Below are 27,360 nucleotides of genomic sequence, written 5' to 3' on the forward strand. Positions count from 1 at the left end.
ATGGGATATTCCCTGCTGTAAAGAATCTGTAGTCTGAGACCCTAAACCAAAACACATTAAAACCAAATAAAACCCCAAAACCCCATTTCACTTGTCCAAGAGGGCAGGATTGGCTCACAAACAGAGGAGGAAACTATTTTCCTTAAACAATCTATATAATGAAAGATGCATGGCTTGAGGATGGTCAGATCTGCACAGAATTAATTCTTTTTAATAAAATAAGAAAATAAAAATAATATTTAAAACAAGTCAAACATAGACAAACTGCCCCTTCTTCTTTATGTCCACTTCTTTCCTCCTCCTCCTCCTGCCTCACCCTGCAATAGCCTTCCTTATTTTAAGAGCAGGATGGCAATATTCTTATTTTAAATATCGCAATCTGTAATCTGATTTTGACTTCAGCTATCTAACAGCTATGTTTATATCAAGGATTTCATTTCACTGAGGGAGGTGAGCTTTCCATTAGCTTGATTTTTCCCCCTTGGTTCCAAACAAAACCAACTACATTCTTGGGTGTAAGGAAAAGACCAAGAAAAAACACCAAAATGCATAGAGGAGGATGTAACAACTGCATTTTTAAAGAAAATGTTTGGAAATACCTTCAAGTCATGGACAGCTGATTTCTAGGCTACCAAAAAAACCCCAACAACCAAACCCAACAAAAAATCAAACTGCCCCCCCCCCCCAACCCCTAAAAGAAGAAAGAAAGAAACAAATTGTATTCACAAAGAACTTAAGTTCTTTCTGTTGAAGAGTTCAAGGAAGTTAGAACTAGATGGTCTTTAAGGTCTCTTTGAGCCCAAACCATTCTGTGATTCTAAGAGCAGCTGTTTGGAAAGAGAAAATCTGAAAATATGGGCAGAGTTTAGCAAACCCTAAAATTCAGATTTGACTGGCTGCTACTATTGTAGCGCAGAAACACCCGTATGAATATTTCACAAAAGTTGAAAGAATTATCAGATTATTTAAGATTTTTGAACGAAAAAGATGTAAAAAAATCTTCAGTCTTTACGTTTGATTGCATATTGAAAACAAGGGGAGGGAGGATTAATGAACAGCATAGATAGTTAAAGATAATAAGCATGGAAAGTCTGTTCTGGCATCTCTAAATTCATACAAGTTTTTTGGATCCCTTTTACTCACTGGACACATGTGTACATAATCCAAATCAGTCTCACTGTAAGCCTTTTTAAAGAACATTATGTGAAATTGAATTTGAACAGAAAAATAATGTAGTTCGTTAAAGAACTCATCTGTGTACCAGTCTTCTTATTAAGTAAACCATTCAGTTTAATTTTTTTAATTTACAATGCCATTTTGGGATAATCAGAAGATTGAGTCTTTCATATCACACTGCCATGCGTACACTTTAAGATAATTAGATGTTCAATATCTCAGACTCCCACGAAAAAGAAGTAGGTGTGAGCCTTACTCTGTTTTGAAACTCGAAAAAATGGGATTGCATTTTCACTAATCAGTTGACTTTCCTCCTCTCCTCTCCTGGCCTTTTGCCATCCCAGTTCAATTTTGGAGGTGTTTTGCAATTTAAAAGTGCATTACACAAACTGGGAAACAGACTTTGCCTAAGCTGTATATGTGTGGCAGTGGCTGGTATCCAAGTGAAGATGGGACATGTTTACATGTCCTCATGCCCCCAGATCGGAGGACATGTGGGAGACTGCTGGAGGGTTTGAAGTGCTGGTTACCGGCATTCATGACAGTCCCATCCAACTGGACTGACAGGAGGTTTGAACTTTGGGGAGTTGTAGATTTTGTAAGCTTAGTTTAGTCCTGACTTACAAGTAAGAAATCTGTAATGCCATGTTTACCAAAGGGCTTATCTTCTCTGTCACCCCAAGCAAGATGTTTTTCTTTATGCCACTCGTTTTTCTGTCCTGGCCTTTAATTTCTTTCCATTATAATTGAATATCCTAACACGCTATTCAGAAAAAAATTATTTTATCATGAAGATAATAGTTTTACAACAGGAAAACCACATGGAACCATCTAAGTACTTAATGGTGAGTTGCTTGAAAATGACTGCAAATCCTCTCTACCCAAAACATTCTACATTGAATCAGTTCAGCACCAAGCTGTTTTGCTGTCATGCTGTACTGTCTTCATGAAGGCTGTGGTCAGGTAGTCTGATGTGCTGATTTTGCAGGTCCTGAACCTCCTGTCTGAATTCTAAGGGCTGCAAAATCTCCCCTGGCCAAGCCACATGATGCAAGATGGAAAACAGGAGAATTTGGCTCATGGTGAATAACATAATAAGAAAAATTGCAGGTCTCATCGGACCCTGTGACACTATAGCCATAGGGATCTTAGGACTGAGCTGACCAGAAACAAAAGATTTAGTCTCAGTTAAAAATGTGTTCTGCCCTTTTGGAGTCTGTTTTTGCTCACTTCTTTTGCTAACAAGGCTTGAAATGAAATGAACATTCAATTTTTTTTCATCACATTTCAGGATAATAAAAAATGATCCTGAAGAGAGCTGAATAACCTCAATCTTTTCCTTTTAATAGCACCTGGCTTTTTCAGTCTTTTATATAAAACTATGAGCAGTCTGAAAACATCATGTTCATTGTTATTTGGTTAAGGACCAAAATGTGGTAAAAGTGCAAAAGAAAGAACAACTTACATTCTAAGTGACAAATGCACAGATGCACAAGTGTTGACATATTCTGTATGTGGCAGGGTGTATGTCTGTGATACAACACTCAGCCTTGCTGCTGGCTGGACCCATGAGCAGCACCAGCCACAGCCACATCGCTGGGCTGGATGGGTCCCTGGCTCACAGGGCACCTGGAAGGAGGAAGATACAGGTCCTGAAGGCCGTGGGGTCTGGAAGTTCCTGTAGCATCTGCAACAATTTAGATTTAAACTCCTGCAGAAATTTCTCTGGTGAGATCCCATGTGTTTCTGTGATACAGACAGTGTTAATAACAGCCCAAAGTGACACATTCTTTGAGATTTTAGGATTAAAAAATGCAGAGAATGGCTATTAGAGCAAAAGCATGTCACCTTGATGATAAATAAACCCCAACATTTGCAGGCTGGAAGGAAAATAAAAAATTACATTTATTATTGTGTTTTGGTCCCCACAAGAATTCCACTGCTACTTTAACTAGACAATGTAGACTTTCAGAAAAATCCTCTGAGTCATAAAATGCCTCATTTAAAGAGAAAAAAAATCAATAACTCCAACTTCCTATGTGCTTTTACTTTACGGAATGTCTCTATTTAAATGCATATTTTGACTACAGTGCTGCCAAAGACTACTAATGTAACATTCCCTATAGAGGGAATTGCAGAAAAAATTTGTAACCTTTTGAGCATGCAGGAGGTGGGGGGAGAAGGGAAGCAAGTCTTCTACCATTTTTAAAGGAAATTACATTCTCTAACTGCCTAAATAAATGAACTTTACAGAATCACAGAATCACAGAATCCCAAGGGTTGGAAGGGACCTAAAAAGATCATCTAGTCCAACCCCTTCTTGAACAGAGGGGCCCAGAACTGGACGCAATATTCCAGATGCGGCCTCACCAAGGCTGAGTAGAGGGGGAGGAGAACCTCTCTTGACCTACTAACCACTCCCTTTCTAATGCACCCTAAGATGCCATTTGCCTTCTTGGCCACAAGAGCACATTGCTGGCTCATGGTCATCCTCCTATCCACCAGGACCCCCAGGTCCCTTTCCCCTTCACTACTTTCCAGCAGGTCAACCCCCAACCTGTACTGGTACATGGGGTTGTTCTTCCCCAGATGCAAGACTCTACACTTGCCCTTGTTAAATTTCATCAAGTTTCTCCCCGCCCAACTCTCCAGCCTGTCCAGGTCTCGCTGAATGGCAGCACAGTCCTCTGGTGTGTCAGCCACTCCTCCCAGTTTTGTGTCATCAGCAAACTTGCTGAGGGTGCACTCAGTTCCCTCATCCAGGTCATTGATGAAAATATTAAACAGCACCGGTCCCAGCACCGACCCCTGAGGAACTCCACTAGTCACAGACCTCCAGCTAGATTCTGCGCCATTGACCACAACTCTCTGCCTTCTTCCTTTCAACCAGTTCTCGATCCACCTCACTACTTGATCGTCAAGCCCACACTTCTTTAGCTTATCTATGAGGATGCTGTGGGAGACAGTATCAAATGCCTTACTGAAATCAAGAAAAACTACATCTACCGCTCTACCATCATCCCTCCACCTAGTCACTTCCTCATAGAAGGCTATAAGGTTGGTCATACATGACTTCCCCCTCATAAAACCATGTTGGCTGTTCTTAATGACCCCCTCATCCTTGATATGCCTAGTGATGGAGTCAAGAATAAGTTGTTCCATCATCTTTCCAGGGATGGAGGTAAGGCTGACCGGTCTATAATTACCCGGGTCCTCCTTCTTGCCCTTCTTATAGATTGGTGTGACCTTTGCCATCCGCCAATCCTCAGGCACCTCGCCCGTTTCCCACGACTTACCAAAGATGATGGAAAGTGGCCTAGCAATGACCTCCGCCAGCTCCCTCAGCACCCGTGGGTGCATTCCATCCGGACCCATAGATTTACAGATGTCCAGTTTGCATAGCTGATCCCTAACCCAATCCTCATCTACCAAAGCAAACTCCTCCTTTGTCCTGACTCCTTCTGGGGCTATAGAAATCCGGGGCCCTCGGGGAGAGTCTGCAGGAGTAAAGACAGAGGCAAAGAAGGCATTCAGCACCTCTGCCTTCTTTATATCCTCTGTCTCCAGGGTACCCACTTCGTTCAGCAGTGGGCCTATATTGCCTCTTGTGTTAGTTTTATTTGCTATGTATTTGAAGAAGCCCTTTCTATTGTCTTTAACCCGACTAGCAAGATTGAGTTCCAAGGAGGCCTTAGCTGTCCTAATTGCCTCCCTACATCCTCTAACAACTGTCCTATATTCCTCCCAAGCGGCCAGCCCCTCCTTACATAATCCATAGATTCTCCTTTTCCACTTGAGTTTGCCCAGCAGCTCCTTGTTTAACCACGCCGGTCTCCTAGATCCCTTACTTGACTTCCTACTCATTGGGACGCTCCGATCCTGAGCTTGGAAGAAGCGGTCCTTGAATGCTAACCAACTATCTTGAGCCCCTTTACCGCCTAGTACACTTTCCCATGAGACTTCCCTTAGCAGCTGACTGAAGAGGCCAAAGTTGGCCCTTCGGAAATCCAGAACTGTGGCTTTGCTAGGTATTCTATTCCTCCCACACAGGATCCTAAACTCCACCATCTCATGGTCACTGCAGCCAAGGCTGCCATTGACCGTCACCACTTCAACCAAACCCTCCTTGTTGGCGAGTACTAAATCTAGCAGCGCTGCTCTCCTAGTTGGTACGTCCACCATTTGCATTAAGAAATTATCATCAATGCACTCGAGGAACCTCCTAGACTGTGAATGACTGGCTGTGTGAGTCTTCCAGCAAATATCGGGGTAGTTAAAGTCCCCCACGACGACTAAGGCATGTAGTCGCGAGGCTACTTCCAATTGCCTGTAGAAAGCCTCATCAACTCCTTCGTCCTGATCAGGAGGTCTGTAATAGACCCCCACAACTGTATCACCCGTGCCAGTCAGCCCCTTGATTCATACCCACAGACATTCCACTTGCTCCTCATCCGACCCCGGACAGAACTCAATACATTCTAGTTGCTCTCTCACGTAAAGAGCAACTCCACCACCTCGCTTCGCTGACCTATCTTTCCTAAAAAGGACATAGCCATCCATGACCACATTCCAGTCATGTGAACTGTCCCACCATGTTTCTGTAATCGCCACTAGATCATAACCTTTAGCCCGCACACAGACTTCTAACTCCTCCTGTTTATTCCCCATGCTGCGTGCATTGGTGTACAGGCATTTCAGGGAGCCAGTCCTAGTAGAAGTAAGAATGTGCTCTGGATCTGACCCTTACTTTGAAAGAAGGCATAAAAATAGATCAAAATCCATCATTCACTGCAAAATTAGGCACTGGTATTAAGTAGTAGAGGTGTCAGCATTCTCTGCATGTTTGCATATTTTATGTAAAGATAAATAAGATGCAACCAGGAAAGGGCATCCAAAAAGGGCCTGTAGAAAGAAAGACAATAGTTACACAAAGTAAAGCTTAGTTATTTCTTTAGTTTATAAAGCAAATTTAGAGAAGGCATGTCATCAAGCCTACACACTTTCTCAATAATATTAGTTATTTGTAATTTACTAGGGACTTGATAAGTCCACGAGAAAAGAACCCCGAAACTTTACAAACCCAGATATAAGGCAGCAGACGAGAGCTCATGAAAAAACAGACAGGAAGAGGCAAAAAACGGTGTGGCAGCGTATGATGGAATGGTGAGCAGTGCTTTCTGCTTATTGACAAGTCCACCATCATCAAGGTTCTCGTAAATAAAATGAAGGTGTCTTCAGGAAAGCAATGAGGTGGTTTTGCATATTCTCATGGGAATTTTATATTGGTACGCAAGCACTATCCTCGCAGAAGGACTTTAGAATTCAAATATGGTGAAATAATCTACAAATGCACTGAATAGGATCAAGCACCTTTTTCATATATGGCTTTTCAACCAAAGATCCTGTTCTCCAGTAGGGATTATTTATGCCCTTATTCCTTCATCCCTATTCCCTACCCAGCTGTCTGCTAGAAGCCCTGTGCCTTTTGCCTACCAGAGAGATAAGGAAATTAGCAGCAGACAAGTAATGTTTTCTTCCTGATTGCAAAATGACCTCTGTGACTAAAACTTCAGACAAACACAAGTACTGATGGGAAGAAAATTATTTACAGCTGAAGTGTGACAGAGGTACTCAGAAGACTCCAAAGCTTGTGCTTCTCTGGGCTCTGTGATAGGAAAGCCTTCAGTACTCAGAAAGAGATTAAGAAACACTGAAGGACAAATCCCAAGCAGAAGAAATGCCCAAAGAACTATGTCAGTTTCCAGAAATTATAAGCGCGCAAACTGTCATATATTAATGTGACTAAATGTGCCAATGGTGAAACTCTTCAGATCTTCAGAGGATGTAACCAAGCGAAAAGAGCAAGGATGAAATCTAGCATTGTGACTCAGAAAGAGAGGCTTTTACAAAGGACCCCAATTTAAAATGCAAAGGTCTGAAATTACTTCTTGTGTCATAAGCTGGTTGCAAGTGAGCTAGCTGCTGTGAGGAGAGACCCGGGGCAAGATGCTGGGTGTGTTGGACCTTTCAGCAGCATCTTTCCAATATGTAGCCCTAGTTTTACCACTTGCATCTTCACTGTTGCACAGTGTCATTTACCACACTTGTTGCATTATATTGGTCTGACAAGCAGAGAGTTTTCAAGAACCTTAACATAGGGCCTTGCCTGTGTATCCATAAAGCAAACTGCAAAGCCACAGAAGAGGCTTGGGTACTCTTGTGGGGTGACTTCTCCTTGGTCATTTCCCTCAGGTGGGACCTTTTGACATTACAGTCATGCTCCTGAGAGTTTCTGCAAATTCATCCCCAGCCTTCCTTTATCACCATGTGCTGCTGTGCTCTGGAAGACATGAAGGTACTGGTCATTGTATGAATGAGATACAGCCTAGCCCATGCAGTGGGCATTTTAGGGGTGCCCTTTTGGCAGCTGAACTATTTGAAGTTGCATATGCAGCTTCTCATAATCCTCAGCCATTTCAGAATATTGTCTATTGATCAGGAGTTTTATATTTTTACTTTTTTTCTCTTTTGCTGGATGATCCTTTGTTATGAGGGCTCTTTTATCTACTGCTTTTTCATCCTGTCTCCCTTTCATAGACCTGCTTTCCTGTCACATCTTTCATTTAATTTTCTCAAAAATGACATCCCAAAGTATTCATCCAGGCTGTAAGTGCCAGTTTTTAGGTTCACCGGTAGCTTCACGGACTGTGAATGAAAGAGACTAAAGTGTCTGAGCACAGTTTACATGATTTAATTTCACCTGAATAAAAGCAGCCTCTGTCCGGCCGAGATACAGAAGATCTCTACTTGATAAATTCATTTATCGGCGCATTAGAAAGGTCTGTCTTGAGGGGAAGCTACAGAAATAACGATAACTGGGAGAGAGAGGAGAGAATAAAATTAATGCTGCTGCTTCGTTATCAGCCTGTTAGTGTGATTCAGCAGTTCTTCTCTGCACGAGGTCTGCACACAAGAAAGAAAATGTTAAGACTGATGAAGTCTGAGCCCTTATTGCCAGGTTTTGCTCAGGCTGTGTGTGTGTAAGGCATCCGCCTGCACCAGAAAGCTGGCCATGGCAGACAAGCTCTGAAGTTTTGAATACTAGATTTATGTAAATCCAGCTCTTTATGACTTTTAGTTACACCCATAATTAGGTATGCTCATTAAGAATGACCTAGAAACAGCAGAACTTAAATTTAAAGCCAAAACTAAGCAAATGACAGTGATCTAACAAAAACAAGTGGATGGACAACAGTAACAAGAAAATGAGGTTTTGCCAATGCTACCATTTTAAATAGCCTAACTATGAGATAATTAAGGGGAAAAAAGCCCAATAAAAATGGCATTCATAAATCAAGTTATAATCAATTAGTTGGGCATTTCAGTAAATCAAGAACCACTTAGACTGGTCACAACAACTTGGAGAACACTAGTTTTCAGAAATTGAGAATCTACTTATCTTACTAAAAAGAAACTTATTGTAAACTTTAGGTTAGCTTTGCACAAGCCAAGGAAGAGCTACCAATGGAAATCCAACTCTGTGCTAACTATATAGGGTTTTCCTTGTGTTGTTGTTTTTTTGTTTTTTTTTTTTAATATATTTGTCTTTCTGTTAATGTTCATGCAGTTCATGTTGACTGCCGAGATACTCTGAAAGGAACTTATATCCTTGTGAATGTTATTTAACTATTAATATGCAATTAACATACAGATTCCTAGACATGACTTTGCATCGAGGATATTTTTGTGCTGATGAGTGCTGACATTATGTCATAATTGCCTTTTAAACCATGGTGGATCACTGGACCATCTACCAGAGTCTTTCATATAAAGAAACACTAGTTGCCATCTTCTTATTCTTCTACTTATAACTTGATTAATCTTCTGAACTAAAATAAAGTGCTAAAAACCTAAAATAGAACAAAAATAAAAGCAAATGCTTCCCTGGTTCAGATGGCTGCAGTGATACAGCTGCGTGATTGTTTAAATTAAAATCATTTGTCTTTAATACTTGACCAGTAATTGTTATTGCACATTTTTTAGTAGATTGCAGACCTTTTCATAGTACTTTACATTTTACTCCCTGGAAGATAATCACAATTACTGTAATCATATCACCACAGTTCGATCTAAACAGTTAAAAAGATTAAGTTCCTTACCTTTCACAGAATTTTCTTTCTTCAGTCTCATATTTGGTTTTTTAAGCTGACTTGCTTAAAAAAAAATCTGTTATGACTGCAGGTGCTATTCCAGCATGATCACCTTCTTAACTTGGTAGTCTTTGTTTGGGTGGAGAGTATAGGCAGTCAGGAAAGCCATTAGGGAGGAATATGTTCGTGAAAAATGAAGGCATTTTGTCTTCACAAATACTTGTATAGTATTGTATAGTAACTCAGTCATCCCATCTCCTGTGGAAGAAACTGCAAGGAATTCTCTCAGGCTAAAATCCTCTCCAGAGTTACTTTGGAGAATTAATAGATTCTCATGGCTTTCTGGAACAGTTATTAAAGTTGAATCTAAATAAAAAATGAAAGTTAATTGAATCTGAGGTGGGCTAAGTCTTCTAGTGACCTACCCCAAATGAGGAATAATGACATTTTCTGAAATGAGCAGATGAAGTTGAGGCCCTTCCTTGGAACAGCAGTCTGAACAAATACATTCACTTCATCTACAACACACTGCATCATCAGGAGCACTTGCTATATATACCCTAACTAAGAAGCAGGAATGAAAGGTGGAAGTTAAAGAAAGGCAATATTCTATTCTGCTTTGTAAAGTATGCCTCTAATTTATTGAGATGGGCTTTTTTTCTCTTATGATTCAATACACACAACAGAAAATTCACCAGACAAAAAAGTATTTCTGAAGAGCCAGCAGACAAGGCATGGTTTTGCCGTTGAAATCAATTGCACTGGAATCTCACTTTCAGGAGAGATCACTTGTACTTTCTGTCTTCACTTGTAAGAACATTTGATGAAAGAAAATTTAGAAATTATTTGGGCAATGCAGCTTCTCTCACTTTAGAACAAAATCATCGGCAGCACAGAAAGTTCCACTGTCAGAAACATTTCACTTAAATGCCTTTTATTAATTTCATCTTGCTATTGTCAATAGCTACCACATTACTATCTTAGATCAACTGGCAGATGTTACACAGAATTTCCTTGAAGAAAAGCAGTCAATATCTTCCTCCCATAGGGATGTTGCTTTTGGGGACACCATGAATTGCACGTTTCTAAATAAAGTGTCCTTGTTTAAAAAGTAACCAGCTACTACTAATTTTACAAAACATTGTCTTAGTACAGCTTTACTGACTTCCTTTTCACCGCTGGATTTTCTTTAGGCCAGAACTAAATGAATTATCTGAAAGATTTGTATATAACACAAAATTATTCCAAAAGTCTACTGATAATACCATGGCAAAAATAATTATAAGGATCATAACAAAATCACTCTAAAATTCTCATATAATCTTCAACCACTTTACTTTTAAATGTATAAATAATATTAAAATCTTGTCTGTCCAAAATAGATGGTTCATCCAGGTACTGACATGCAGATGTTTTCAAGACAGGTGAATAGGATTTGATCCCAATGGAGATCTTGATCTCATGTCTCTGAATCTGCTACAAAAGACCTTTGAAGGAGTTTCAGAGTAACATTATATACTGCAAATGCTGAGTTTCAGTTTCACAGCTTATCCTTTTAGCATGCAGCTGTGTCTTCAAGACTTTGTATCTGTATGAATCTTTGTCATGGCAACTGGCATTGGGTTATGTTTTGGATTTGTGCTGGAAACAGTGTGATGGTACAGGGATATTTTAATTACTGCTGAGTAGTGCTCACACAGAGCCAGGGCCTGTTCTGCTCCTCACACCACCCTACTAACAAGCAGGCTGGGGGTGCACAAGGAGTTGGAAGGGAACACAGCCAGGACAGTTGACCGCAACTGACCAAAGGATATCTCACACCATACGGCATCATGCTCAGCATAAGAAACTGGGGAAGATGATGGAAAGGGGGACATTAGGAGTGATGGCATCTTCCTAAGTCACTGTTATGTGTGATGGAGAGCTGCTTTCCTGGAGATGGTTGAACAGCTGCCTGGCCGTGGAAAGTGGTGAACGAATTTCTTGTTCTGCTTTGCTTGTCTGTGCAGCTTTTGCTTTACCAATTAAACTGTCTTTATCTCAACCCATAAGTTTTCTCCTTTTTACATTTCCAATTCTCTCCCCCATCCCACTGCAGGAAGAGTGAGTGAGTGGTTCTTGGGGGCTTAGTTGCTGTTACGGTTAAATCATGACAAAGTCCCAAAACACATATGTACGTATGCACTAGTGATGAACCTCCTAGTATTGCAAGGACAATTTCCAAAATGATCTGGCAGCATAATTTAAAGTATCCCGAGTACATTGGAGCACAGACTTTTGTGTTAGACACAAGCCCTTAAATGAGATACTCAGATCTGGGTCAGCAAATTTGGAACATAGAGGCATAAAATTCTACTATTCAGCAAAGGATCTGGACTTTTATTCTGGACAATCTGAAACCAGACGTAGTGGTGCCAGTAGGCAAACATGAGACTTTGCCTGAATCCCAGGTGGAAGTTCTTGTAATTTTCTGTCCAAATGGAGAATTTGTGTTTTATTTCAAAAAAAAAGTGCTTGGAGAATGCAGTGTGTGCCTTTTAATTAGCAGAGGAGACACAGCTCGGGAAAAGCTGAGGTTTTGGTGGAGCCAGCTCTAAATGCTTGATATTCACATAATGAGAAAGATTTTCAGTGTTTCACCTTCAATTCCATGATTATGTTATTTTGTATCTCTTCAGTTGAAAGGCTGAAGAATTATTTTGCCAATTACTCAGGATTATTGGAGTTCTCTCTCTGTCTCTTTCCCTCGTTAATTTAGGTTAAGTTTTCTGAGTAAGAGATAATGCCTCAGGCTTGCTTCTGAGATGGAAGAGATAAGATATTTAAAGTCTATCATGACCCTCCAGGTATTACAGTAATCCACTCTAATGCATCCTTGAGGGCTGTGATTGCTTCATTCCTTTGGTAACTTAAGATAAGTGATATTATATCACCTAATGAAAGTAGTTCTATCTAGCTTTCTCTCTTTTAGCAAAAATCAGAGAGCTTAAGACAAAATCTAAGATTATAGGAAAAAAACATGAATGTTAGAAATTTTCCATGGCACATGTTTACATTATTTTTGGAGACCAATTAATCTTCCTGTGATGCTACTCTACAACCTTATAATAAATGATTAATGTACCCAAATAGTCTTCAAAAAAAAAAAAAAAAGGAGAATAGCTGAGTAAATGTGTGGCATAGGTAAAGAACTATCCCAGTTCTTTTAATTCCCTGTGGAGATACTTGCATTTGGAAAGAGGTAGACTAGAGCAGGCATATGATAACAATGAGAAAAAGAAAAAAAAAAAAACCAGGAAAAGAAAAACAAAACAAGAAACTCCAAAACATTTGAATGATGAAGAAACTGAGAATGGCAAGAGCAGGAATCAAGAGATAGACAGGGCAGAGCATTGCTTTCATACCTGAGCCCCTGACTCTGTATCCTGTAGGCTGAAGAAAGGATTGCATTTAACGAAGGTATTTGAAACAAGAAAAGGGAAAAGTTTCTATACCAATTATCTAGGCATATTTTTAAGTAACTGTAAGAAATAACATTTAATGTAAACCAGATTGGTCTAGGGTATTGGCAGAAAAAAGGTACTGCAACAGCTTAGAGAGAAGAGGCGCATAGGAGCATTGGTGCCTCAGAGAAGCCACATTTGGCACCTATAGCAAGAAGAAAGTGTCCCTTTCTGTCACTGTGGTGAATCAAGAGAGAGATGCAATGGCATTGTAAAAAATTTGAGTAAAAGATAATTGTTCTGTTAAATCCATTTAATATAAGGTTGAGTTAGTAAACAGCTGAAACATGAGAGGCTCTACCATGAGTTATGGTGGCAAAGGAGGATATGAATTATGACAGGAGTACTAAGATTTAGGATGCAATTGTCTTTTAAAAGGACAGTGTGGCCAATGATTGCACAAAGATTTCTCTTTGCTTATGCGCTTACACACTGGAAATAATAGGAAAGAACAAGGCTTGGATGGGCACCAGCGTTTCCAAAGCCAAGAAAACTCCAGCCTCCTGAATGAATGGTAATGCAGAAACATTAGAGGCCTTATCTCCAGTGACACTTGGGATGCAAATGCAAGTCACTGCAAGCAGCACCATAGAAAATCATCCTTCACTTATGTGATGTGAAGGGTGGGATACTGGTCTGTATCATTGACCACAGAAAAGTTATTTCACTTATCTGCTCCAATACATTTTCCACCTTCGTCCTCACTTAGGCATTTAGACTAAAGTGTTCACAGTACAAGCTGTCAGATGTTCTTGCACATGTTCATGTGTGCACACATTCTCATGTCAAATAGGACCTAGGTTTGTTTCAGTTCATTTTTGTTATGCGACCAAGAATGAAACAATATCTGCACACAATTCTCCTTCTGATAGGGTGTGCTGGCAGCAATTTCGCATTGCTTTACAGACACTGACATCTTAGTGGCACACAAGAGACTTTTCACAGCAATGTGACAGTACAGAACTAGAATGTTCAATGAAACTGTGAACTCAAGGAAGGATTTTTAGCTGTCATTGATTTAGTGAAAACTGTAATCTGTCGTGTCTTGCGTTGTAAGTTAGTGCTGGAGTAATGGTAATAAATCAGGTGTTTAATGTCATCATATACTTTTCAGACAAAAAAAAAAAATTGAAAATGAAAACAAAAGCCATAATAATAACCCAGAGGAAGGACAATAATGCTGTGGGGAACTGAAGCCATTGACACCTGCGTGAAGCCAGGTGGCTTGTGTCCAGACAGTTGGTTTCCTCTGTATCAACGCCAGGGCACACGCAAATGCGGCACAGAAGCTGACATCTTTCTGCCAGCCTCTCCACTGAATGAATGTGCTGCAGGAAAACGCTGTGTGTGAATGACAACTGAATAACAAGCAGCCTGTGGTTCGTGGTGTTGTCACCATCAGGAAAAAAACATGCACACTGGTTCAGCAAAGCACTGAAAGTGTCCAGCCAGTCAGGTGTAAAAGAAACATTTAATGCTGGAGATCAACAGGTACTTTCCATGGGAAGAGCTTAAATATTCATAATTATTCCACAGAGCTCTGTAGAAATTCCAGCCCACTCAGAAGACTTAAAATCTGTTGGTTTTGAAGAAAAGGGGTTTTGGGGTTTCTCATACGCCAATTCACAGATGAACACAACTTATTGCAGTCTAACAGATACAGGTTAGTAGTGAGAAATGTGCTTGTTTAGTGTAGCAGGCTGCTGTCTCATTATCATACTTCTGCTAGTGTTCTTAAAGGGAGGGTGTCACTCTCAAGGTGAAGATTACAAATTGGCCCTTGTGAAGCAAAGTTTTTTGGAACTGAAACAGGATAACTTCTAAGTCTTGGAAGGCAAAAGGCAAAGATGCACAGAAGGGTCAGAAGGAAACAGCCTGCTTGCAATGAATAATTTCTGGTTTACTAACATGTAACAGGTCACAAATTTGCCTCAGCATGAAAGATGTGGATTACCCAAACTGAAGAGTTTATGGTCTTTTTCACGGGGTGAAGACTATCCAAACTCAACACTTAGATAAATGAGACACTGGCTGTAACTGTCTGTTGGGGAGAATCAGTACACAGAATTGTACAGAATTGTGAGTCCACAGAGAAATCACCCCACCATGTCCCAAGATATGGGGTGGTCAGAACAAGTGCCTGGTCACCAAAAGCCATGGCATTAGTGGGAGCAGGAAGGGAAGGTGAGGCACCGGGCTGGACTGAGATGAGCATGAAGTCAGTGCATGTCACAGATTAGAGGTGAAAATCTCTAGACTGAAGGTTCTGTCTACCCACTATACCACTCCCACTCAACACATTGTGTATTTTAAGTAATTGGGTGGTGTGGGTCTGTTCTTTTACCAGTCTCACCTCTAATTTCCCCCAAGACATCCTGCTGAAAAGTGATGCGGTGACATCAGGGCTGAAAAGACGTGCTTTTCTCCTAGAGGCTGAATAATGCTGGGGCAAGCTCACAGGGTGACTGGGAACTGATCTTGATGAGAGGCAAGCTCTGAGAAAAAAGCAAAATCTGACACTGAAATAGGGTGTTACAATAGATACAAGTTCATTTTGCTGGTTTAAAATTACTCTACCTCACACCTGGAGTTTCCCAGTAAACTTCAGAACACTCAGAGTAGTGGGTGACAAAAAAGGACTATTGGTTGGTTAATGGGAGCCATGGATATGAAGCAAGTATGTAACGCGCTATGTGGTTTTCATGGTTGCATGTAAAATCAGACATAAATTACCTTTATCTTCTTAAGGCAAATAAATTATTAATCATTAAGCTGCACTCTTTTGTATTTACATTCAGTTGCAGACCCTTTAATCTTCCTGAATCTTTCACATTTCCTCTTTAAGACATGGTTGTAACAAACTTTAAACGACATCATTTATCAAAGCAATTAAAGTGGATATTTTATTAAAAGAAATGTAGAGGGATTAAATTTATAATTAGGCAGAGATAATCTCCAAGAGGAAAAAAGAATATTCTATTGTGCTGAAATGAGAAGATTTACCTATTGTTTTAGGAATAAAACTAAAGCTGAAGACAAAATCAAATTATGAGATCTGAGTGAGAAAAATGTGAGTGACACTGGAGTTTTGCAAAATCCTCAGTGAAATTTAACAGAAAACATACAGGAAATTACTGCTCAGCTACTAAAACACACTTTATGATGGTTTAATGTGCAGATAAAAAATGGCTGGTATCTAGTTTCCTACTATTTAAAACTGCAGTGTCTGTCTCAGTTTTATTTCTAAATATAGAAAAAAAATCCATGACGAATCTAATGAAAATTAATATGATAATTCTTGGTTTCTACTGAAAGGCCAAGAAATTTGTTTAAATTTCCAGCTTTAGATGAAGAAAGGAGCTTATGCAGCAGTAAATTTCACTCTGAAAACATTTCTGCATTGAAATTATCTAACCCTAGAAACATACTTTCAAAACATAGAAATCAACACAAAATTGACCTTTATAATCACATATCAAAGCTTGCTTTACAAATCCCTAATTCAGTAACATGGATAAAGCACTCATGCCTTGCTGCTATCTAAACACTGTTCCTCCAATGTGCTGAGGGGCTCCCACATACTCAGGGTTGAAAATTGTGATTCAATACCATAAAACCTTTGCTTCTTGATGGACGGTGGGTTTATATCCTACACATACTGATCTTGGCTTGGATTATGAGCTTGCTTACCTCTTATGAAAAAAAGAAATGGATATTGTGACCCCAAATTGTTGTAACTAGTTTCAAAAGACATGTTGATATACATTGCATAAACAAGATTCTCAGGTATTTCTTTTTAAGTCCTCCAAAAATATAACGCCCCCTTCTCTTACTTCATTCTGCTGAAGCTTCACCAGTAAATTTAAAGCATGTCACATTGCATGCTTACATGCTTGCTTTTCAGCAGTTGCTGCCCTTAACTAACAAATGAAGAGAACTAATGGGATGCAGATATTTCTCACCAGTGAGGGTGCTGCTAAGTATGACTGCCATAAAAAAGGAGAATAGATGCCCTGGTAATTGGCCAAAACAGAAATGCTGATTACAAAGATGTGCATTATCAGTGTGAAAACATCTGAGAAGTTAATGGAAATCTGTTTCCTCCACATTTGTACAGCGTCTGGCAAAGCTGAGTTTCAGACTATGACGAAGTTTTTAATGGTAAAAATTGCCATTCATCATTGCAGTTTTCTTCTAATTTTAAAATTTTACATATTAGAAACCTACAGCTAAATAAGCTAAACACAAAACATCAATGGAAATGTACCTTGGGAAACACTGGGTACATTGCATTTCACTGCAGTGTCATTTTTTATGTGTTAAGTGCTAAATACTAGACAACACGCTGATATTTTCTTCACTGTAGTGTCATGATCTGTTGATAATACAGCTAAATGGAACAATAAATAACATTTTCTGAATTAAGTAAATCCACATATAAGGTTTTTTTTAAATTTGAAACAAAACCAAATATTGTGGTATCTACAAGAAGTCCCATATTCACATTGTGTAACTCTTATCAACAAATAAACCTTTATAATACATTAATAATAAAAAAAAAAACAGCAACACAAACCACCCTCATTTTGTTGAGGTTTTGTTGGTATAGTTAACATAACATATGCTTAATCTTAAATAAACAGAGCAAGTAATGGCAAAATAATAAAAGAATAAAAGAATGGCAAAATAAACATATTTTTGGCTGCCAAAAATATGTTGCGCTGGCAGAAAGCAGAAATTACTGACCTGACTTTCAAATTGTATTTTGTAAAAAATTTACTATTTCAAGTTTGAATTGAAAGCTGCTGGTGTCAGCAAGGTCAAGTAAGTTATATTTTACCATCTTCCAAACAGGAGTTAATTCCTACTTGCTAATGATATGCTTCTTTGTGGCAAGGAGATAGAAGAGATTTTTTTGAAAGTACCTCATTCTCCACAAAGTCCCTTGATTGATGAAGAGTTTATGTCCTTTTACAGCAGCACAGTGTCTTCTCAGAGGAGCTCTGACCACCACAGGTGGAGACTTGGAGCATTTGTACACACAGAGATGAGCATCTTTATCAACAGCAGCAGCTCGCAGCTCACAAGGTGTGGGGTGAGAAATGTCATAGATTTTGTATGCATTCAGCCCTTGAATGTAAAGAATGTAAAGAATGTCTGAATGTAAAGATGTTGGCATAATGGCTAGACTGGCACAGGGCAAGTGTAGACAAAACAAAATAGCACATTTCCCCACAGTAATGCTGGTGTGTGTGTGGTATGTGCTCTGCTATGTGTTGCCTGCTCTCAAAGGAGTTCCTATGAAGGACAAGTTCCAGATTATGGTCAAAACTTCCTATCAGGAGAAGCATCTTTGCATCCTGACCTGTTTAGGCAAGCAATTTTGTATAAAAATTACCAATGTCAATAAATTCTAACCTAGAGAACCAAACCCCAATATTTGACAGTTCTTACTTTCTGGACCATTATTTTCAATCTGTTGTGTTTGTCTTGCAATGTGCAGGTACTTTCTGCATGGGTTTAGTGCTTTGCAATGGGTGGCTATCAGAGCAATGGAAAGGAAAACAAATATCTCAGCTGATAGCGTTACAGAAGACAGGCTAGGTGCATTTTTGCATGCCACTAGCCTTTTAACAAAGCCCTGTGGGTGACAGCAATTTTTCAGTCATTATCCCAGTTAGATTCTTGGGAAACCTTTAGTTTTAATATCATATTCTAACCAGATCTCTCACAGTAGCTTATTATGTTTTAAACATGTTAATCTATACTGTGAGGCCTTGTGCAAAATTAAGTCTCATCATTAACACCATCCTCATTTCTCCAGTGTCAAACTAACAGTAGGTGCTGTGAAAATGTTTGGTAAGTTCTGCAGGAAGCCTGGCTGAAATTGGTACAGAGCTATCATTCTGCTGTTTAGCTGTCATTTGTTTAATTATATGCTTATTCAGACTTCTTGGAAGCAGAAGGGTGCTCTTTCAGGAACAGCTTCCAGGAGCACAGCAAACAGACCTGGGACATGTCACTCATTTGTTTACTAGGTGTGTTTATAATGTGTCTACTGAACTCCCCTTCAGAATACCTTAAGTACACTGGGTTGTAACACTGGCATCCTTAGAGAAAGTTCCTGATGAAGGTGAGAGTGGAGGCAAAGAGTACATCCTGACCATGAGTGTGCTGAAGAGGATACAGAGGACCCTTCAGTTCCAGCATAAGTAACTTTTGATTAGAACTGGGAAACCTTCTATTTTCCTGATAAAAAAGCTGCACCTTTCCAGCTGCACCTGTCCATGACAGTGTGACAAAATCCACTCTTGGCATCTTTCCCTAGCATGTTGTAAACAAAAAATAATAGTAGGGAGTGATTTCCACCCTAAACTACCACTTAAGTTGTAGAACATGAACAGAGCATCACAATTCCTACAGATAAAATGATATTTCATATTTCAGACTGTTGCAAGAACTTTTGGGTGGACAGTTTATAGGTAAATCCATTTGCTTTCACAGGTTAATGGGGTTTAGAAATTTCGGAGTTTAAAATACTTGAAATGAAACCCCAATTTTATTTTCAGGAAAGAGAAAAAACTTGTTTCATAGGTCTGTATTTCTTGAACTTCTGGGAGTGTTTTTTTATTTTCTTTTTAATTTGTAGGACATGGTAAGCTTGAAGAGGCATGTCCTGTAGTTCAATCACAGGACTTGATCCGTAAGGCCAGTTCTTCAGTTCTTAGAGCTGGTGTGCTCAGAGCAAGCTTAATCTTTCTGTTTCAGGTTCTTGTCTGTGAAACAGAGATGAAATGTTTCCTTCTTACATTCTTTATCCATGTGGTTTTGTGAGCTCTGAAGAATAGCAAATGTCTTTCTTTGTGGATAAGCAACATGCTGTACAACGCAGCCTTGAATTTGAATGAGTTTCTTGCAGCTCAGGAAGTTCTTGTGAAGTGATGAAATTCCCTGGTAACTGCAGTTCACTCTCTTCAAAAGTGATATAAAAAGCATAACTATAATACAAGGTATTAATATGGTTTTACCACCTTATACAGCAATGCAGTTCAGTGCACCACAGGATTTTTATTACTGCAGTCCAACTTGATTTCCATAGGCAGATGATTCTCTCCGCATGCAACATAATCAAGGTAAAATAATTTATTTACAGTGTTGCTTCTTGAGCAAGTTCTTTTCTGCATGCTGTGGATCCCATTGACAGATAAGGTTCAGCACAGAAGGTGACATCAATTTAAGAAACAAATAAATCTGTTACTACAGATCTATGGATCGTAAGAGAAAAATAATCTGAACTTTTTTAATTCTTTTGTTCTTTCATTATACTTTCTTTTGTCTATGTATATTGTTATATAAAGAGAATGGGAAATTCTGTCATTTTTAGCTTAAGTTCCCTAGGAAGACTAAGTGGTTTTGGCTGCTGTTCTGTGAATTGTAGGACTAATATTTGCCAGCGGCTAACTGGCATATGAGCCTCAGTAAATGGAATCTACATTCCTAATTTTGTCTTCATTCTCTTTGCCAGGGTTCGAGACATTTTAAAATGATTCTGTCTAATTCAAATTACAGATTGGATTCTTTGAACAATAAGACATCAGCAGGTACAAAATGAATGTGATTAAAGAAACAGGATACATTTTACAAGAATATATCTTATTTCATGAAAACACATGACAGTATGAATTTTTAATGCAACCAACCTTCAGTCTAGTGCATTAAAACGGAATATACTTGCAGTTTAAGTTTAGTGTATGCAGAAGAATTCTGGCTGTTTCAGAACTCAGACATTTAAGTCTCCTTCAGGATAAAAGCAGAGAAATGAAAAGGAAATTATGGAATGTGATTGCATATTACCTTAGTATTGTGGGGAAATATATTAAAAAATTATCTTATTGATAATGAGCCTATAATTGGTTATGTAGATTTCAGAATACAGGATCAGTGAGAACATATGGTTTCTTCCCTACAAATGGGATACCAAGATTAATCACCAAGAAGCAAAATCCATTAACATTGGGATGTTTTAGATTCTGTACCTGGCATGCTCAGATATGTTCTATTCCTTAATAAACACTGTGTTAAAAAGAAGACAAAGGTCTGTCATTTTTGAGTATACAGCAACACCACTTATCAGAATAAACAGACATATAGAGCCTTTATGTTGTGAAATATTTTTTAAAGACAGACCTCACCAGGGGAGTCTTCTACTTTTTAAGCCATCATCAGTCTCAGTAAAAAGGGGAGTTACTGTTATGAACAGTCTGAATGTGCTGGACTCACCTGCTGGTGCAGCTACTACCCAGGGATGAATTATTTCACACACTCTTAATACTGTTCTCTGAAAGCATTAAAATTAATGCAGAATTTTCACTCAATGAAACTTGCCAGCCAGGAGACTAGTTGTTGTCAGCACTGAGTCTATTGTTTCTTCATACAAATGTTCAAATTAGGTAGCTTGGGGACTTATTTTTTTCAGCATCCCAAATGAGCATATTGTGTATAAAGATTTTTCATATGTTCTAGAATCAGCAGACTGCCTGTTAATTGCCTGAAGTATTCCCAAACTGGCCATTAGGAAAAAGAACTTCTGCAACACTTTCATTTCCCTCCCTCCTCTCCTTTTCTCCATGTCTCCAACCCTCAGCTGAGAGATAAAGTGCCAGAATATTCTCACTTTGTGGCACCTTTCAGTTCTCCAACTGGCAGACCAGACATCAACACATTAGGTGCCTTGAAAATACTATAAAATATTTGTTCCCCAATGAGTTGGTAAAAACATGTAGTGTCTTGTTAGATACTGATTGCATTTGCCATGGAACCACAAAGCTGGAATTTTCCAAAACACATTACCCATATGTCAAGGTATTCCCTTAGCTCCCCAATTAATAATAAAATCTCTTATTACATCCCTGTTAATTGCATCAATGCCGTTATCGTGCGTCAATACACATGTGCTACCTACTGGAAATAGCTTTCTGGTGCAAGATTTAAGAAACCCACTTACTGTCTGAGGGAATTTAATCCCTTTTTTGTTCATTAGCATGATTTGGCCTTGGAGACCTTGTCCCAGCTATGCTTTTAAGTCACTTTAGACACAGAAACTGTTAGTGTCCCTTCTTATCTGTATGGGAATTGTTCCAGAAGAATGAATTTTGGCTCAGGTAGCCTCGTTTGAGTACATGTCTCCAACACACAGAGAGTTACTATAGTTAGTTGTGGGTTTTTAAAAAAAACAAAAAAAAAACCCAAACAAACAAACAAAAAAAAAAAAACCAACAAAACACACTCAGCTTGCTACAGGCAATATTGAGTGACTTCATTATGGAATGACTGTGAGCATCAGGAGAGAACAGCAACATTGGGAACACTAATTTCAGCAACCTGGTGGCAATTCATCCTCTGCTTCCTCTCACTCTTCAAAAAAATACTTAAAATCAGAAAAAGTTTTGCAGCTGCCACAGTCTCTCACAATACAGCTGCATTGCTAGCACCCCTGTCACTGCCCCAGCTGAAAGATGTATCTATGGAGAGGTCTGTTTCTTTATTTTTTTAACCCAGATGGTTCAATTTAACCCCTTTTCCTGTCAGGTCGAAGGATGCCATTAGAATTTGAGTTGAAGAAAAATGGCATTTAATGCACTCAGGCAATTTTATGCTCAGCAGCCTGATGTTGCACTACAGAGACTGAGGAGTCTGACCCACTGAATCCCAAGCCAGCTATATGAGCCTGTTTATAATTACACATCTAACTGATAGTCAGACTAGTTACACTGTTTGGCCTCCATGTGAAGACTCTCTAGCCATAGGGGACTTACAGTGTGAAACAGAGATATTCCTGCTCTCTACTAAAGAAATGCTGTTTTATCTCTGGTTTTGTCAGGAGAGCCAGCATCAAAGTGAAAATACCGGTAGAGTAAATTCCCACATCTAAACCATAATAGAGATCTGGTGGAGTTGTGCATTCAAAGACACATGTGCCTTTCTGAGTGGGTGATGTTTTACCCTTGCAAATTTCCTTGGTAACAATGGGTCTCCTAATTATTGCAAAGGAAGCAAATGCAGGTATTTGCTCTCCTGTGGTTGCAGTGATGGTACTTTGGACCCAAGCTCTTCCACACATTCGAAGTAAGATCCAAATTAAATGACCGTACCCAAATGTCTCAAGAAATCTGCGGTCACCAAGGAACATAACAGTTGTCACTCAGACACATATTACAGACTTTGTTAATTTGCAGCAGCCGCTGGATGCAGCTGGACTTTCCCTGTGTACCAGTACAGCTTCCCAGTGATCACTGCTGGTGGAGCAGAGAATGTTCAGTTAAAGTTTGATCAATATTTGCTTTAAAAGATACAGTTATCAGTTGTTTTTTTTGGTCAGAAGCTTCATGTATTGTGTCACTACTACAGCCTTACCCCTCTCTCAGCGCTTGAACTCTAACAGCTTAAGCATTTCCGTATATAAGATCACGGTAAAGTAGCTTGGTTTTGTTCATGTAAAAGGAAGTTTCAAAGTTATTTAAGTGTTATTTTTTTGGATGTTTTCTTGTTTTCAAAGAAGACTTTGAAGTCCACCTGGGATTTGAATATCTTCACAGCTGAGGACTCCATAAACATTTTAGAGACTTTGTTCCAGAATTCTACCATCCTTCCAGTAAAAAAACAATGCTTTTTCTTATGTTCAGATGGAATTTTCTGTTTCAGGAACTGTCAGTCCACAGTCCATTGCTTCCTGTCCTGTGACTGGGCACCACTAAGTAGAGTCTGGTGCCATCAGCTATACTTTCCCCACCGGGTATTTATGTACATATATATATATACACACATACACATAATGCGTATATATATTATATACATTATACATATATATTATGTGTAATATATATAAGTATATATAAAAAAGGCGTCTTTATGCATAACTTCATACACATACATATACTTATATATATAAAATGCATATTTTACTCGAGCCTTCTCTTCTCCAGGGTGAACAGTCCCAGCTACCTCAGGCTCTCCTCACAGGAGAGATATTCCAGCTCCTTCAACATCTTTGTGGTCTTGCACTAGACTTGCTTCAGTATGTCCATGTGTTTCTTGTACTGAGGAGCTCAGAACTAGACCCAGCACTCCAGGTGTGTTTGAGCAGGGCTGAGCAGAGGAGAAAGATAGCCTCCCTTGACCTGCTGACAACAAGATTCATAGTGCAGCCAAGGAGGGTCTTTCTTTGTCACGAAGGTGCATTGACAACTCCTGGTCAGCTTGCTTTCCCAACAGGACTCCTATGTCTTTGCTCTGCAGACGTGCTTTCCAGGTGATCAGTTCCCAGAGCCTTATGGGGTTATTCCTTCTTAGGCACAGGGTTTTGCATTTCCCTTTGTTGAACTTCATGAGGTTCTTGTCAGTCCACTGTCCAGACAGTCAAGGCACGTGTGAAAGGTAGCATAACCACCCAGTACATTGACCTCTCCTCCCTCTGTTGAGAGTGCACTCTGTTCCATTCATCTTCCAGTTCCTCAATGAAGGGGTTTAAGAATATATGAAACCAGTTTTGACCCCTGGGAGGCACCAGTAGTGTCTGATCTCTAAGCAGACTTTGTGGTGCTGATGACAACCCTTTCAGCCAGTTTTCAGTCTATTTCAATGTCTTCTCATCTAGTCTGTACTTTGTCTGTCTGTCAATTAGGATGTCACAAGGAGACAACATCACAAACCTTACCAAAGTCAAGATAGACAACATCAGCTGCTCTTTCCTCATCTACCAAGAAAGTAATTTAATTGTGGATATCTATCAGGTTGGTGAAGAAAATTATTCCCTTCCTAAATCCATACTGACTGCCTTTCATCACCTTTATCCTCTGTGTATTTGGAAATGGCTTCCAGGATTAGTTGTTCTACCATATTCTCTGCAATTGAAATCAGGCTGACAGGCTGTATCCCAGATCCTACTTGCCCTTCTTGGAGACAGGAGTGACATTTGGTCTTTTCCAGCCATCAATAACCTCTGCCAGCTACCACTGCCATGCACTAACATCAACCATCTTGTGGGTGTAGTCCACTGAACTCTATGGATTTGTCTATGTCTGCTTTGTTTAAGTGCTTCCTGATGTGATCCTCCTCCACTGAGAGTAAGCCTTTTTTGTTTCAGACTTTCCCTCTGGTGTCAAGGGTCTGGGATTTCTGGTGACTGGTCTTAACAGTTAAGACAGACAGAAAGAAGACATTGAGTACTTTAGGTCAGTCCTCTGCACCATTCAACAGCTGGTTCACATTTTCTCAAGTCTTTTTTTTTTTGCTGCTGATGTACCTGTATAAGCTTTTCTCATTGTCCTTAATGTCTCTTGTAAGATTCAACTCATTGTGGACTTCAGTTTTCCTAACCCCTTCCCTCCAAGTTCAGACAGTATCTATATTCTTCCTAGAATATCCTTCCACCTCTTGTACGCTCCAGTTTTACGTTTGAGTTTAGTAAGGAGTTCCTTGCTCATCCTTGCAGGTCTCTGACCTCCTTTGCTAAACAGTATGGACCTTTCCTGAGCTTGGAGAGGATGATCCTTGAATATTGACAGCATCTCATCAACACCTTCTTCTCTTCATGGCCATATTCCAGAAGATTCTTCCAAGCAGATCTCTAAACAGGCCTGTGTCAATTCTGCTGAAGCTCATGGCTATTGTTCCATTTTTTTGCTCTATCTCATTGTCTCAGGCTTCTGAAGTTCACCATCTCATCATCATCTCAAAGTCTCCAGCCAGTCCTTCCTTGTTGTCAGTAGGAGGTCCAATAGCATTCCTTCTCACATTAGCTCCTCAGGAAATTGTCTACAATTTACTCTAGAAACCTCCTGAGTTGTTTGTGCCCTCCTGTGCTGTCCCTCCATCAGGTATCAGGGTGGTCACAGTTACACATGAGATCAGATTCTGCAACCATACGACTTCCTCTAGTTGTCTAAAAAACACCTCTTCTGCCTCATCTTCCTGGTCAGGAGGTCTACAGTAAGTAGCCAAAACAATGCCACCTATGTTGTTCTGCTCCCTAATCCTGACCCTCATCTGCGTAAATGGCTGAATTATACATCTCTGAAAAGTTCTCTTTGTGTTTTCTGAGTTGGTAAATGTTACAAGCTGCCCTAAAAGTCTATTCACAAATATGTTTCTGTTACTTTGGTTTGACTTTCTGTCTTTTTTTCTGTCTAATTACTGGGCTTGGGAGGACAGAGGGGACAGATGTGTCATTTCTGCCAAAATGGAGGAGCAACCTGAGCAGAGATGCTTATGAATCTAGACATCTGTTCAAACAGAAATTGAGTGGTTCCTCTTTCGCAAAAATTTTCATAAATGTTTAGTTAGATGACAGGCCTTTTTTTTTTATTCCCTAAATTGTTCTAGTAAATATAGAGTCAAACAGCATTGATCAGTAGCTCAGATTGGTACTCATAAAAGGTATGACCTCGCATTTATTACTGGAATAATTCTGCTACGCTGGAATAGCTCCTGTGAAGTCTTAAATATTGACTAACTTGTTCCATGTTGCTATTTCTGGCATCTCAGTCTTTTGCTTGCTTTCAGGGTTTAATCTATATTTGCATAACTGTCCCATACAAAACCAATCTTAGCAGAGATGCACGGATTACTGCATTCTGATATTTTTGCCAAGCTGGAAAATAACCAGTCATTACTACTGTGATTTTCTGGCTAAACCCATAACCTCACTGAATTCAATGACAGAACTCCTCTCATTTCAGTGGCATTCAAATTTCACCACCTGTTTGTAGTCTATGGTAGCACTTTAAGAATTCCCCTTCACATCACATCACATCAAAGCCTGTTGGAATTCCAAATAAATTATATCAAGTGTTATTCCTTTAGATATATGCAGAAAACTTTGGTTAATTTGGTTGGGTTTTTTTTTTCCTTTTTTTTTTTTTCCATTCTCATGCATAATGCTTAAATGCTTATTATCAAATAAAGAATTTAATCTTCCTGTTTCTGAGATGGCTCAATAAGCAAAAAATGCTGATATTGAAATGTGGGTTCTATGCCCTTTCAGCAAGATATCTAGCCCCAAGATCCCTGGAACTCTCTTGTGTCAGTCCATATCTCCTGCCTGTCCATTTGTTTCATATCACTCCCATGGTACAAACTGTGTTTTGATGCATTTAGAACAGATGTTGCTTTCAAGCTGGCTCAAGGCCATCTTTCAAGAGGGTTTTGAGTAAAGGTGTTCCCCTGCAAACTTTCTGATGGCACCTCTGCTGCACAGATTGCAGACTTCATCACAGACACCCATTTCTTTGTGCATCTGAGACACGATGCTGCACTGAACACCATTTATGTTGTGTGAGAATGGCTTCTTCATGACAGATCATCATGTGTGGACCCGGTTCAGCTTCCAGGCACCCACTGTGTTGGGTGCTGAATATGCAGCCTCAGCCTGAGTGGCTTATAAATCAAAAATATTGGACTAAGGAAAGGTGAGAGAAGAAACAGAAGTGAAATGAAACCACCTGAGCTTAAAGAGCAACTCAATTGGATCCTGG

Source organism: Lathamus discolor, chromosome Z (assembly GCF_037157495.1).
Source record: "Lathamus discolor isolate bLatDis1 chromosome Z, bLatDis1.hap1, whole genome shotgun sequence".
In the NCBI taxonomy this organism is placed as follows: Eukaryota; Metazoa; Chordata; class Aves; order Psittaciformes; family Psittacidae; genus Lathamus; species Lathamus discolor.